This window comes from Cajanus cajan, chromosome 1 (assembly GCF_000230855.2).
Source record: "Cajanus cajan strain Asha chromosome 1, NIPB_CcT2T_4, whole genome shotgun sequence".
In the NCBI taxonomy this organism is placed as follows: domain Eukaryota; kingdom Viridiplantae; phylum Streptophyta; class Magnoliopsida; order Fabales; family Fabaceae; genus Cajanus; species Cajanus cajan.
This window is the reverse complement of record NC_138517.1, coordinates 34,868,647-34,882,018: the sequence shown is the minus strand read 5'-3', so window position 1 is coordinate 34,882,018 and position 13,372 is coordinate 34,868,647. Positions and strand designations below refer to the sequence as shown.

Below are 13,372 nucleotides of genomic sequence, written 5' to 3'. Positions count from 1 at the left end.
AAAACATATAATTGAACTTAAAATGCTTCTACATATGATGAAACATGTTGTAAAGTGCCTCATGGATGAGGTAGTAGAAAAGGATCATAATAATATTTTTTTTATTATTAATATCTTTTATATTTATTTTTGATAAATATTTAAATTTTATTTTATGTAAACATTTATGTTTGTAATTAAAAATATAGCCTTCAACAATAACAACTTCACAGTGGAGATTGTTGATGGGAAACTACCTTCAACACTAGTATCTTGTCAGTGTCTTATGTACTTTAAATTGATACCTTACACATGTACCACCTACCCTCCTGCTTCATGTGTTAGAATCTCTCTTAAACTTATAAGAACAATAAATTAAGATATTCATCTTAAGGCAAATGATACACTTTGTCTGTTCCTCCAGTTTCAATAACAAAATATTTAGAAGTTTTCTTAACAAACATGAATCTTTCGTCCATTCATATAAGATATTTTATACTTAAAAAACATTAGCTTGATATTGTTAAATCAAAAATGTTGATGGGTCTTAATTTGTGTTTGTTCCAACACATATCCCCCTGGTTACCATAAAATAATCTAAAATATTTTTTTAATTTTCTGATTTTTTATTAGATACATTTTTACACAATTTTTATCGTGTTTGTAACTTATTTTGATTAAAATATTAATTAAATTCAATAGTTTTCATATAAGTTCATGCGATAGAACAATTTTTATATCTTGAATCAATAAAAAATATTCAGAATTATATCCTAAAATTAACAATAATCATTATTTCATAAGGATCAATTAATCCAAATTTTAAAGATAAAAGATTAAAATAAATATTTTAAAAAATAAATAACTAAAGTAAGTATTTTAAAAGATAAAAGATCATAGTAAATCTTAAAATTAAAATATAATTTAATCTATATAAAATAACATAAATATCTCTGATAAAAAAACATAAAATAAGAATAAAATTTTCATTTTATTTCAAAGAACCATTTTCTACCTTCCTTTTGTCCAAAAGTAGAGGGATTAAAAAATATATGAATCCACTCAGGAAAAAAAATAAAAACCCTATGAATCTCACATGTTTTTGCATCTTTGTTTTCCTCTTAAAAGTAAATGGTGAAAGTAATGTATTTCACTATTTGTCCATCACTCCTTCGATTTGTCCACTTTCCTATAATTTATAGAAAGTCTGATAGAACTTTGACTTTTTATGATACGAAATTCATCAAATAAAGATGAATTTTGTTTGAGAGGATTTTTTCATCTCTAATTTTCGTTCCTAACACACGAAGTATTTGTTTCATCGATCTCTAAAGCTTTTTATACAACTTTCCTTTATTGTACCTCTAAATTCCATCAATAAATTATTATTTTCTATAATCCTACATGAATTGTGATTGAATATTAAATGCAGAGTTTTAATAGGTATACATTATTAATGTAAAATATTTTACATACATAATGATAAATTAATTAAAAATTATTCTTAATTAATATAACTTTTAAAGTAATTAAAACAAATTAATCATGATGGTTTGTAATTGGATAATTTTTGTAAAAAAAATTAAAATATGTTGTAAGTACATATATAACATTTATTCTTAATAACATATACGAAAAATTAAGTTTAATTTTTATTGCAGTCATTATAATAAATTTTAAATATAAAAAATATTATTCATTTTTATATATAAGCATTTATTTTTTAATTTCTTACTATATTATATTAAAATTTAATTATTTTTTAAAATTTTAAAACTAATAATAGGAGTTAAAAATTTATTACTAATTGTGACGATTTGTCATGATTCCTGCACTTAATAGATTGACTACTAGTCGCAAAATAACAAGCACATCTACCTAAGGTTATATTAAAATTTAATTATGTTGAAAAATACGTGTGACAATATATCTAGCATAAGGATCAAACTAATATGAAAGTGTAAAGGTTTAGCAATGGAATCACAACATATCTTATACACATGCAAATATATACAATAATCCAAAAGAAACTATGATTGTAACCTAAGTTTTTTATCAACCAACACTACAAAATCACCATCAAAGGTAGCAACACCCCAATAGGATGGCTCACAACACATCGAACTCTTCTGATCTATCCTTGTTTTGCTGCCATGTAAATATGATTATTATAATCCAAGTATAAGAAAACATGTAAAGGTAAGCTAGTATCAAAAGAAAGAACATATACACAAATATAAAAATAAAACTACTATACAACAAACAACATGTAAACCATACAACATAAACCTCATGGTCTACAACTTAGCATTACAACCAAAACATCTCAACATGGAATTCAACACCTTACCAAGGTAAGCAACTTAACAACATGTGATAACTTATAATTTACCATATCAATGTTGTTTAACAATTTAGTCAACAAAGCATATGAACAACACCACAACCAATACATCATATGCACAACTACATGCTAGATTAATAGCCAATTGGAATATTAATTCCTAACATGATTTCTCGGATGTCGTCACCTAATTAGGGACTAAGCCATCGATCTTGTACCTTACTCGATTGGTCACTTTATACATGTATGTCCCGACCTTGACCATACATGACTCAACATTGGTCACTTATAGCCAGTATGCCTCAACTTGACCCACATATCGCATCAAATGATATCCTAGAGAAGACTCAACTATCCATTTCTAAAATTAACTACTCAAAAAAGATTTTCAATATAATTGGGCTTGTAGAACACCACACCAATATCCTCACAATGGGATGTCTAACTTTCTAAAACCCCATCTCCTCTAATCTTAAGTTGATCAACATAATACACCATGATACCTAAATGCCTTGATCTACATACATTATCCTAGATCAATGTATATAGAACCAATACCATTGAACAACATACAACATTTTAATCATCAATATATATTATCCCAAATCAATGTATAAGGAACTAACGACATATATCAACATACAACATGTAATAAATTCAACTAACCTACTCACGTTCACCATTTTCTCAATCAAACAACAAGTTTTCATAAAGAAACTGATGCTTGGCATCATCCATCTTGCACTTGGCGTCATCAAAAAAGGGAGTTTTCTATCTTGCCTATGCTCGACACCATTCAACCTGCACTTGGTGCGGAAGAGATCAGAGATCCTTTGGGACAATCACACCTAGTGTGGCTAAACTCACATCGAACCCAATTCAAGTAGAGACGATTCTTTCTCTTCACGTTTGATGTCACTGCATTGGCGCCCGACACCAATTTGGTAGAAAGCTCTATCTTGGTCATGTTGGACGCCACACAACCCGAGGTTCAGCATCACTAAGTCAAAAACAATTCTCTCACCTCATGCTTAACACCAATCAACCCACATCTAGTGTAACCAAGTTAGAGGTTTTTCTCTCTCCTTAGCCTAGTGCCACTAATCTTGTGCTTGACATAGTGAGATAGAGGGCCCATGATTTGAGCCTTGGTTGGCGCCATGAAGGCATGCCTAACACAATGGTGAATTCTACACTTGACAAATTCACGAATTGACTAATTTGTACCTGAAACTTAGACAAATCCACATGCAAGGCACTAATGCATTCATACACATCATAAGTAACTCGAATCCAACTAGAAAATACACATGCAACAACAATATGGCATCAAAATCATGCATTTTATCTCAATCATACCAAAAGAACACTGAAACTTCCAAAATGCACCATACACAAATTCAAATCAGCAATAGCAGCAAGAGGAGGTTTTAGCAGCCTGAAAGCTCTTCACCTACACAACGGGGTTTGATTCCAAGCTCAGCTGCTCAATTACAATCTTCTACACACTCATGAAGGCTAGAAAGAAGGAAGACTTCAAATCCTAGAGTTTCTTTCTCTAGTTTCTCTTTAAGATTATCTGATAAATGAGTTTATGAAACTCAAATATTAAAATAAAAAAAAAACTTTATGTGTTCCCACAAGGTCAAATTGAACCTATGGTAAAAAAACCTCAAAATCATCTAAACTCACAAGAATTCCTTAATTTTTAGAGTTCTTCAATAATAAACAACAAAATTACCACCACAAATAATTATTAAAAGAAAATAATAATAATAATAATAATAATAAAATGTACTGTGTTAAACCGATGATTTTGAGAATCATTAGAGAAAATTATTAACAAAATCATTTACATCAAAATATATTAAAAAAAAAATTCATAAGGAAGAAGGCCGTTGCTCACTATACAGTACAACCCTATAAGGTAGGTTTAATTTGTTTAAGACACCAGGAAATTATTACATTTATTTTATGTTTAATTATATAAATGATTGTGGAACAGATTAAACAGATAATATTTAAATTTTATTATTTCCTGCACCAATTTTTTTATCGCAATAAAAAACCTTATAAAATGTCAAAATTATCCCATTTTTGTTTTAATAATTCACCCCTTGATCTATATTCGAAGACCAAAATATTGATGGCTGTAGCATGGCATTACCACACCACCGACGATAACCAACTGCAGATAAGTTCAAACATTCGAAAGCTTATATATTTTCACGTTGATATATAATATTCAAAACATTTATATATTATTAAGGGTAAATAGTATATATGTATTGACACGTGAATAATGTGAACTTTGTTATTAAATTATAAATTATCATATCTGAAAAATTTGTTGGTTTATACAGTAATTTAATTAAAAGTATTAATAATTCTTAATAAACAGAATAAAAGTTTTTATATATTTTAGGTTTATTTAAAATATATTATACTCTATTAAAGTATTAGGTCATAAAATTAATAAAGTCATATATAATATAGGTTTAAATATGTTTTTAGTTTCTTAAATTTAAAAGTAAATTTATTTTTGTCCTCAAATTTAAATTTTTTATTTTAATTTATGTAATTCATAAAAATTTTGTTTTAATCCTTCATATCACTAATAACATATATCAATTATAACAAATATCAATTGAATTTAGTGTGATGTTTTGACTGACAAGGATATTAGTAAGTAAATTTTATGCAATAATATTTGACAAATTTTTCTAACAAAATTTGAGTATAAGGATTAAAATAATAAAATGAATTATTAAATGATTTTCAAATTTCTTAAAATTTTGCAAACTTAATTGATGTATTAAAAACTTTAAATTTAACGGTTAGATGATTAAAATTTAATGTAAAACATGAGTTATTGAACAAACTTCTGAAATATAGTTCTCTCTCATATATATACATATATATATATATATATATATATATATATATATATATATATATATATATATATATATGTATGTATGTATAGTTAGACAAGTAATAATAAGAACACTACAAGAAAATTGTCATATCACTACAACAAAATTTATTATTAGTGATAATTATTTAATGACAATAAATTAATTGCCTTTATTTTATTATTTAATAAAAATATTAATGACTAATTAATATATAATGGTCACTAAAAATATATTTGTATCACACCAAAATTTACTATTAGCGATAATTATTTATTGTGAAAAACTTAAGTCTCACGTCGACTAGAAATAAGATAATTAAAGAATATATAAATGGATGCTAACTCTCACCTTACAAGTTTGTTTTATAGGGTTGAGTTAGACCATTATTCACCATTACCAAACTCAATAGCCCCTAAACTTGAGGGAATGTATTGGGAAAAATTCAAATCTCACATCGGTTAAGACAATTACAAAAATAAGGAAATTAAAGAATATATAACATTCAAAGTAATTGTCGTTAACACTGCATACAATGGCTATTGTAGAAATGTCGGTAAAAGATTTTGTAGCAATTTTTATTACCACTAAAATTCATATTAAATGTCACTAAAAGTCTATTTTAATGTAGTGTATAGTGATACATGTCCTATAGTGACACAATACGTATTACTAAAAAATATTTTTATCCACACATTAAATACAATATATGTTGGTATAAGTTATAGTAATATGCAAAATATGTTGTTAAATCACATTCAAAATCAACACTTAAATTGTATGTTATCAAATAAATATATACTTACATATATTATATTTATAGTGATATTTTTTATGTCACTAAATGTTATATTTTTTGTAATGGAAATTTAGCTAATGTTAACCTTGAAATTAACTAGCCGTTTTAACGATGAATACAGCATCTAAAGAAGGGAGATTTTGAGCTATAAGAAATAAATATTTAGGGAGAGAAAATTTTCTAAAAATTAATGGAAGGAAAAAAGGAAAAAGTAGAGAGTTTTATCCAATTGTGAAAAGAATTTGATTTCAATGGAAAAACTTTTGTTGAAAGAAATAAAATTTCTCCATTCTATGAACTTTTAATGTGTTATCGAGTGAAATATACCCTTGGTATATAAAAAGGTGCAGGAATCATTGACTCATTGCAGAAAACAGAAATATTCTTTCCTCGTTTTTCCCAATTAATTTTATGAAGAAAGGAAAGCAAGTGTGCATCGCTGGTTTTTTTTTTTTTTTTTTTTTTTTTTTTTTTTTTTTTTACTATTTTCAGATCATATCTTGTAGTGCCACTTTGTCTAACCTTTTATGATGGCAATTTACGTGGGAAGAGTCCCTTCTAGCAACTCAAATTGCACTACTTGCCAATTCCTCTTTTCAAAAACAAACAAATTAGTGTTCAATTTTACAACACAAGTGTAAAATATTACTAAATCATCTTCTTTTTTTTTCCTTTCTGATCCATAGATTTCAGTCTAGTCATGTAAGAGATTAATCTCATATGTGATATTACGACTATGATTAATCTAATATATTTTCACACACAGTAAATCGAACACGAGATTTTTCTATAAATAAATCGTTTAGTGCATGATGTCTAATTGCTACATCAACCCATATATAAAATCTTACTAAATCGTATCTTTCTTTACCTGTGGACAGAAGTAATTGTGATTTCCGAATAGATACAAAATTGGTTTTTAGCTTTTAATAACTAAAGTGGCTTCCGAAAACTCCAGGCAAAGAAAGAAACAACGTGCAAGAGAGAGAGGACACTTATCTACAATACAAATTTCTGGTCACACTCATCCATCTTTGTTCACTACCCCCCTTGTAGTACATTTCTTTGTCTGCTCCTCTTAGTCTTCTCTAAAATAGTAAATATTCCATCACACATTGTATCCAACTTAATATATTATATTCTCTCCTCCAATCATATAACATAACCACCACGGCTTTCATCTTAACTACTTAACATTAATTTAATTAATTTCCAATAAAAATATATTAAAAAAAATCCCAATAATTCCATCATCTAAATTATAAGTTGTCTACAAAATAATATTCTCCATCTTGTTCTCTCCTCTCCCAATTAATTTCACCAAAACCCCATCAATCATCAATATTCATGGGTGATGTTCTAAGCCCCTTCACAATCTCATCCCCTCCTCCACCCTCTTCCCCCTCAAACAAGAACAATAGCATGCCCATGTTGTACTATGGCCTAGTGGTAGTTGGAACCGCAGCCATAGTGCTAGCTTTATACAACCTCGTTCTCCTCCGACGCAGCCATGCGCGCGTGTCGCGCGCACAGCATGCAGAGTCGAATCGAGGAGAAGGAGTTATGGAAAGAGGAAGGAGTCTCGACAACCAGTCCAAGAACTTGTTGTCGAGCTTCAAGTACACTAAGGAAGTCGTGGCAACGAAAGAAGAGGAGGATTTCGAGTGCCCCGTTTGCTTATCGGTTTATGAAGAAGGAGAAGAGGTGAGGAAGCTTCCACAGTGCAAACACTGTTTCCACGTTATTTGCATAGACATGTGGCTATACTCTCATTTGGATTGTCCAATTTGTAGAACACCCGTTGGGCCTCTTTGTTCGCCTGAGAATTCTCGTGATGAGTTCATGGAATCTGGTGGCATCGTTGATTGAGTTCGCAAGTGTGTGGAGTGAGGAAAAATTATTAGATGATTCCTGTGAATTCTGTAGTTTAGATTAATTTTTACATGACACATGATTAAAATTAAGAACCCTAATAATGTGTCGGGTGAAAAATAGTGGAAATTATTATATGATTCGAATCATACAATAATTTATATAGTGGGTGGGGCCTTTTTTTCTCTTGGGAAGGATGGGACATTGGTGAGTGAACGACAACTTGAACACCACCACTCTAGGTTCATTAGTCCTTCGGAGTAATTTAGGAATGAGTACAAACGAGGAAATTTTTACCTGTTTTAATTTGCTTCTTATTACAGGTACTTTATTTAACATTAAATATGTGTAAAGCAATTTTTAGAAATGAATATATATTTCGTACAACTTACTGGCACCATTGCACTTGAATGTTATAATATCTTATTTTTTATTTAGTTTTTTCTTCACAAATACACGAAACACCCCTACACACGTATATGTATGTATGAATGAATTACTATGCTCAACCAGATTTTAGGTTTGAATCCTAGTGCAGTGATTCGTTCTAATTTTGATATATCTAAAAAAATCATATATGTGTTTTAAGATATTATTAGACATTGAATATAGACATCCCTCTTAATAATTATTAGACCTTTGATTTGTTACGTTTTCAGGGAATAGGCTTTTCTACTAAACATAATTTTCAATGGTTATTCAATGTGTTTTTCATATTTAATATTTGTTTTTATACTCTTTGTAAAATCTCAAGTTATAATTGTTTTTAAACTTTTTACTTTAAAATTTGTTTTCTTTAAATATTAATTTTAAATTTTTTATATTATTTTTTCCTGTCAAATCTGAGAAAAACGTGTTTTCAAATTTATTCTATTTTCATTTTTTTAAATTTATTTATCCTATATTTAGGTTATTTTATTTATTTATTTAAATCGTATGGTTCGTTTTTAGTCACTTCAACCGAAAAATATCTTTATGATATCCCAGATATTTACTAGTTTTATGTATGTATTTATAGCTAAATAAAATATAAATGAAAAAATTATAACAACATAAAAAATCCATAATCTAAAAATTTTGATCAACTTGAAGATTCAGCCCTTTTGAGTTTAGGGGCCCGGGGCGGCTTATGGCTGCATTTGATTAGTTGGGCATATACCATTGGTTTTGGTCCACTTGCGTCCACATCTTTCAACTGTCTTCTTTCCCTTGTGTTTATTCATTATTTTTATTCATTATTGCTGAGTTGTTATGTGTCATTAACATATTTATTTATAAAATTAATAATTTTTTTAGAGTCTATTTAGATATAAGTTATTTTTTTTAGAACTTATCTACTAAAAATAAAGAGTATTTTTTTTTGGTAGATAAACTCTCAAAATCATTTTTAAGTTTGTATATAGACTTTTAGTAAAAGTTAGTTTCTAAGTTTTATATGATATCAATGTAAAAAGAATTTTAATGCGAATCAATTACAATTCAGAATAGATATAACTTTAAAAATGATATAATAAAAGTTAAATATATATATTTTTTATTTATTTTTCAAATAAATTTAGATAATAAGGTATGACTCTATGTAAGGACACAGTCAACCATTAATTAATTTAAAGATTTTTAATAGAATTATAGATAGTCTACTCTATTCGAATAGAAGTTCGCATAGTACAAGGAAAGTTAGATTTGATCCCATGTTTTAACTAGTAGGAATGAAAAGATTTAACAGATTGTATCACCCTTATGAAACAGTTAAACTTTTTACTATAAATAATAATTTATGACTAAATAACAATATAAAATAGAATCAAAGTTGACTCAGTAGTTAGAGAGTTGTAATAATATGCAAATATTTTTAAATTCAAATTTTTGGTTGTGATTGTAAATTGTAATTCTTTCAAATACAAAATATTACAAGATAAGTGGAAAAAAGACTTTTAAAATTGGTTATTTTTAACTTTTAAAATTGGTTTCGTAACCGATTTTAAAAGAGCCGATTTTGAAAGTTAGACTTTTAAAATCGGTTAAATAACCGATTTTAAAAGTTAACTTTTAAGATCGGTTATTTTATAACCGATCTTAAAAGTCCGGGCTGAAAAAAATTAATCTGGAACTGGCCGTTCCAAAACCGGAACGGGTTGTTCCAGATTTTTTTAAATGAGTTCGGGTCGTTCTCCTTGCAGAATGGGCCATTCCAGTTTCGTAATTTTCCCAAAATGAACCTACAACGAAAATAGAGACAAGAGAAGAGCATGAGAAAACGAAAAGAGACACAAGAAGAGCATGAGAAGACGAAAACGAAAACGAAAACGAAAACGAGAACAAAATTTACCTTATTGGAGACTTTAGAAAATGAGAGCGCAAGAGAGTAAAAAATGAATAGAAGGAAAGATTAAAGAGAATGAAAATGGAGGAAAATATAAAAGGTTTCTGACGATACTTTTAAAATCGGTTATTTATGAACCGATTTTGTATACTACATACAAAATCGGTTATGAAATAACCGATTTTAAAAGTAGCACTTTTAAAATCGGTTCTTAAATAACCGATTTTAAAAGTAGTACTTTTAAGATCGGTTAAAATATAACCGATCTTAAAAGTACTTTTAAGATCGGTTATATAAGAACCGATCTTAAAAGTAATGTCTGAATCAACTTTTAAGATCGGTTCTTTTGTAACCGATCTTAAAAGTCCTTTTAAGATTGGTTATTTTATAACCGATCTTAAAAGTACTTTTAAGATCGGTTAAATTTTAACCGATCTTAAAAGTGTTCATATTATTTACAAAATTGTCACCGCATCACTTTTAAGATCGGTTACCTTATAACCGATCTTAAAACTCCAATTTTAAATCCAATTTTTGCACTAGTGATAAAATCAAATTTTTTACTATTATTATACAAACTATTTCTTTTATAAGTTATAATAAAAGTATATTATAACGACTCAATAAGTCATTGCACTAACTACTGAAAAATCAACGTTAAGCAGAAGTAAAAACATTCATAAAGTAAAATGTATAGAATATACAAAACATATAAAATCTAATACATATATTATATACATCACTACTAGACAACTACAAAATGTCCTCTATACACCCAGTCGAGGATTCCCAAAATATGGTCAACATAGTCCCGATCACAAGAAAAATAAATGTAAGCTTACAAACGAAACAACATACAACAATACAACTAAAGCAACAAAAACATAAATCGAAAATAGTACAACTCACAGCTTACAACATGCTCAACATTTATTAACTTATTCATAATCAACATCTCAACATACTTATATTAACAACTAATGTGTTGTCACGCATGTCAATTAAGGAGATCTCCTACAACTAAGATGAGTAATTTAAGTGATTTGTCCTTATCGAATCACAATGTTAGACCAATCTCAACTAGGTTAGATATACGACAATGTTAAGCCTCATAAGAGAGTTAGGTGTAGATAACTTAGTTTGATTTCTCAAGTTTTTCCATTTAAATAAGGAAGTATGATACTATATTAAGATAGAATAGTTTGGAGATGAGTCTATCATGGCATTAGTTAGCTTAACTAAGCTACCTATATGATTAACCCAACAACTATCATCTAAATACCACAACCCTCCGATACTAGGTTAGGGATTTTAACCCCCAACTTTGTACCTTACTTGGTTAGTCATTCAACTAAGATATGGTTTGACTACTTCCATAGCAAAATCACATAAAGCCTAGGGGGAAGGAACTTTAAAAAACATACAACTTAATTCACTTTAGCATCTATGTATCTCAACTTAGACATGTATCTCAACCACATGTCCACAACTTTACCACTTTATACAACATACAACTTTACAACTTTCAACTTTAAATAACTAAACAACTTAACAATTGAACCAACATCAACCTCAACTTTAACAACTTCAATTACAACATAACAACTATACAACATAACATCATTAATCCATCTATCAACTTACAACATAGGCATTCATCATCATATATCCACGTACATATACATCAACATTTTCACAATCAAAACAACATGCAACTATACTTCAAGAATTCACCATAAGCCAAAGATTCATAGCTTTAAATCCCCCCTTTTTTGTTGTTAATTTCATCAAGAGAGATAGGGAGAAAGTAATAGAGAATTTGTCGCTCAACATTGGGAGCAATGTTCAGCCTCAAATTCTCTTTCAACCCAATGCTTAGCATTGAAGGCAATGCTTAGCATTAGGAGCAATGCTCAGTCTCAAACTCTCTAGCAGCCCCAATGTTTAGCTTTGAAGGGAATGCTCAACATTGAGACCAGACAACCACTCAATCATTCAACTCCAAAACTTCAAATTCACACATGGGACTTAGAATCAACTACATGCAACATCAAATTTCATATATATGCAACATTCTCAACTCATTTTCAACCAAAAAACAATACATGCAACCATTAAGGCATCAAGATTATTCGTTTTTGCTCAACTCACTCAAGAGAACATCAAAACCCCAAATCTCATTTGCGACCCATAACTCAACCACCAATAAATCCAACAATACAACACATAATTAGGAATTTTGAAAGGTACCAAATAACATGCATACAACACAGGAACAATGCAAGTTTTCCTTACCTTTTAGGAGAAACAAAATCAACCAAAAGGGAGAGGGGAGAAGAAGTTCTGCACGAATCCAAGCTTGGCTCTAGAATATAGCTTGAGGAAGAACTCTCACAATTACTCACCAGTTACACAAAGAAAGGGAAGAAGAAGAAGATTTTTAGGAATGAGAAGGAAGAGTTCACTCCTTTTATACTAATTCTGGCCAACTAAATAGAACTATGAAACCCCTTCATTAACCTAAGTGTTACATTTATTAATAATAATAATTTTATATTTTAATTAAAAAATATGTTTTAAATTTTTAACCAAAGTCTATCATTAATATTATCGCCATTATCGTTATTTTTATGCACTTTATTGTTGTTTAAAAATAAAAAATGAAAAATATGTGATCAATAGTGAAGTAATTGTGTTTAATTGTCTATTAGTTGTGAAGTAAAAATATCTAAAAATATGAACTATCAGAATAAATTATTACTTTTATTAATTATTATAGATTATTAATGTTTACGTGGATTTTGTCACTTATTGAGGTATTTAATAACATAATATATTTTCATTTTTCCCATTTATCTACCGAATAGATAGATGGAAAGGGGATTTGCAAACTCGTTCGAAGGAAGAGATCTCTTATATGCAAAATTTCTTACTTTGGAGGTGGGATTGTGTTTATGTTGGAAAGAGGGGTTTAAATTTCTTCTTTGTGAGTCAAATTGTATAACTGATATCTCCATCATTCGTGAGTACCTACAATATGACTTTTCTCGACATAAACATCCAAATATTACTATCAATATTAGAGAATTCTTGGTTCATAATTGATAAGTGTATTGTGATAGTATTCCTAGAGAGAGCAA

The 13,372-nt window shown here is 28.6% G+C and overlaps 1 non-coding gene across 1 annotated transcript; it reads left to right on the top strand.

The window, feature by feature from the left end:
* Positions 1–6,884: 6,884 nt before the first annotated feature.
* Positions 6,885–8,296, top strand: LOC109817798 (uncharacterized). The gene is made up of 2 exons (XR_014427849.1): positions 6,885–7,741; positions 7,831–8,296. It is a non-coding gene; the product is annotated as an uncharacterized LOC109817798 (transcript).
* Positions 8,297–13,372: the final 5,076 nt, after the last annotated feature.